Below are 3,385 nucleotides of genomic sequence, written 5' to 3'. Positions count from 1 at the left end.
TAAAATGTACACTCATTAATCATCGGCACAGCAACGCCGCACTTTACTTGCTGTTGCTTATTTTATATAAATATTTCGCTGCACAAAAAAAAAAAAGGGAGAGCAAAAAAATGTGTGCCAAATAAAGTATAAAAGAAATAAAATTGCGAATTTATGCACTTTTATGGGCAGCAATGGGTTAAAAAATTGTTCAACTGCCGCATAAATTTTGCACAAAAATTTAATACATTTTATAAAGTCTCTCGTCGATTTCTATTTCATTTTTTTGAATGTGTCACGGGCAACTGTAAATAACTGCAACAAATTGTGTCTACTGAACATATTGCGCATACGCCGCATTGCACACAATAAATGAAAGTTAATGCAGCACGCTCGCGCACACACACACACACACGGGAGCGTACGTGAATGTGATATATCTGAGCAGGGGAGCATCAAAAACAAAATGTGGCATAAATCAGAGCGCTTGCATCCAAAAAGGCGTGTCCTCCAATTGCCATTTTGCAAATGAAATTAAATGATTTACTCAATGAAAACGCCATTGAAACGTGTAATTGACGTGGCTGGCTGCATGCTGCTGGAACTTTGATTGAGCCTAAATGCGAATTGTGCAGCAATTGTTGCAAAGAGATATAAATGTACTGAGTACACTTAATATAATACGCAATAATTTAAAATAACGTACCACGGGAAATTTAGACATAGGTCCAAATTTCCCATCCCCATAACTTGGCCAAATCTCATCAGATTTGCACGAGGCTTGGCTTTTTGTTCATGGTTTGGCCTCTAGCTCAATTTGGCATCAAAATCTGGCAACATTATTTTTGGTCGAAATTCATGTGAAAATGGTAACCTAAACTATCCTACATAGACATAGGTCAAAATTTCCCATCCCCATAACTTGGCCAAATCTCATCAGATTTGCACGAGGCTTGGCTTTTTGTTCATGGTTTGGCCTCTAGCTCAATTTGGCATCAAAATCTGGCAGCATTATTTTTGGTCGAAATTCATGTGAAAATGGTAACCTAAACTATCCTACATAGTCATAGGTCAAGACTTTCCAACTCCATAACTTGGCCAAATCTCATCAGATTTGCACGTGGCTTGGCTTTTTGTTCATGGTTTGGCCTCTAGCTCAATTTGGCATCAAAATCTGGAAATATTATTTTTGGTCGAAATTCTTGTGAAAATAGTTCCCTCAAATAGTACCCTCAAATATCCTACATAGACTTAGGTCAAAATTTCCCATCCCCATAACTCGGTCAAATCTCATCCGATGTTCACGAGGCTTGGCTTTTTGTTCATGATTTGGCCTTTGGATTAACTTTGCATCAAAATCTGGCAACATTATTTTTGGTCGAAAAGTCAAAAACACAAGAAAAGTTGTTCTTACTAGCAGAAATTAACCTTTATACAAAGAGCAACGCAAAATAGCTTAAAACAACAGCTAAAAAGGTTGTGAGCAATATTTCTGTTGGCCATATCCGACCCATTTAAAAGGATAACAATGTATCACATGCATGAGCAAGAATTAAACTGCATTATTATTCCAATGCTTTCCTTTTTTTTTCGTCTTCCATATTTTTTGCGGAATGAGTTTTTTCTATGGAATGAGTTACAGTAATCAGACATGGTAAGAGAAAAGGGCGTCGCTGGGCGGGGCGAGAAAAAAACAACATAATTACAAATGCGCTGTCGTCGAGTCACCGCTTCATATTGCCACGCCCTGTCAGCGCGCCCTCATTTGCAAAGGGTCGCAAAGCTCAAGGCATTTCCTGTCTCTGTCTCTGTCTGCGTCCCTGCCCCAGCTCCAGCTCCCCCCGAGTCCACTTGGCCGACCCTGCATTCTAATTATTAATTTAAAACCCCCCCCCCTCAAACGGGCGACATTTCGGGCAACATTTTCACTTGCATTTTAATTATTTAATTTGCGTCGGGGTCACAAAATGGCCGTCGACTTAGCCTGCATTAAAAGTCAAACTGTCTGGCACACTGTTTTCCTCTTAAATATTTATTTCTGGCGAATCAAAAGCTTGTTTATGTTTCTGAGCAAAGCAAAATTTAAACTTTAGAAATTGCTTAAATTATGCCAGAGAAGCTGATGGCTCTACAAATTCAAGGTTGACCATGAAAAATCTGTTCCTTAAGATACATATTAGAATTATTCTTATGATTCAGTCATGTCTAATTATGTTCAAAGCTTTACTTTGTAATTAACATTTTTTGTTTAAATGAAATAAAAGATTTTTAGAAACTTTAATTACGTTATTGGTGCACTAAAGCAAATTGTATATTCTATACGTAATACGTTAACAAATTTTAACTTCTTCTAAAACGAAATAAAAAGTCTATATTAAAAGTAAAATTTAATACTTGTGCAAGCTTATTAATTGTTGGAAATTTCGGGATAATTTTGTAAAATGAGCCTTGCTGAAAAAAAGATAAGATTTGTTCCAAATGTTGTAAATGGGTTGTAACCTTTGAAGGCGTCTCTCTGTGATGGGGTCAGCCAGGACCCTGGCGCAGCAGCGGCTGCTGAGGTAGTGGAACTGATCTCCGACCTTTGTTAGGCGGAGACGTACCATGGCAGTGCGGAACCCTTGCGCGCTGCCTTGGCTTGGACTGTTTTAGTTCGATGGAGCTGGTAGCGCCTTCGTGGAGATTTGCAGCTTGCATTGCGGTTTTCGTAGCCAGACGAGCTTTTCCAGGTAGACGCCCAAAAAGCAGAACGAGCTGGTGTACTCGATATTCCACCATTGAACCACAGCAAGAGAGCGAAGACTCATTAATACAATAATGGCCAATGGGAATGCGCCTTTTATCTGTGTTATAAACTTATACTATTCTTTTTTTTCAATTGCTAACCTAAAACAAAATCTGCTTTAGCTGCAACTGACATCTGATAAATTAATTCCGATACAGATTGACCGGCATATTCGTTTATTTATGAAATATTTTCATAGTTGCCCGGCGCGATAATTTAAATGTGGATATTAATTTTGTTCATGCTTTGATATTCCAATGCCAGATAAAGCTTGTCAAAAAACGCACCAAACGGAATTGCGTCCATTTAAAGCTAAGTGCATTTGTCCTTTGAAATGGAATACAAATTTGTTTCGACCTATGCTCGCAGGGTTGTTTTTAAATTGTAGGCGTGACAGTTTAAACAAAACCCGTTTTTGCAAAACTCAAATATTGTACACACACACACACACAAATGCATGATTGTGTATAAGTTAAGCACATTGCAAATTTTCTAACAGCGCACAGTTTGCAGCCAAAGTAATATTAAACCACAATCTCGTTTATAATTGCTTTTGTTTTTTAATAATCAGGCTTGACCCATTGCCACATGCTTGTAGCCACGCCCACACACATAATTGTG

The sequence above is a fragment of the Drosophila montana genome, unplaced genomic scaffold, assembly GCF_035044405.1.
Source record: "Drosophila montana isolate Dmon_TW-CO22-7 unplaced genomic scaffold, ASM3504440v1 contig_3733_1, whole genome shotgun sequence".
Classification (NCBI taxonomy): Eukaryota; Metazoa; Arthropoda; class Insecta; order Diptera; family Drosophilidae; genus Drosophila; species Drosophila montana.
This window is presented reverse-complemented; position numbering follows the sequence as displayed.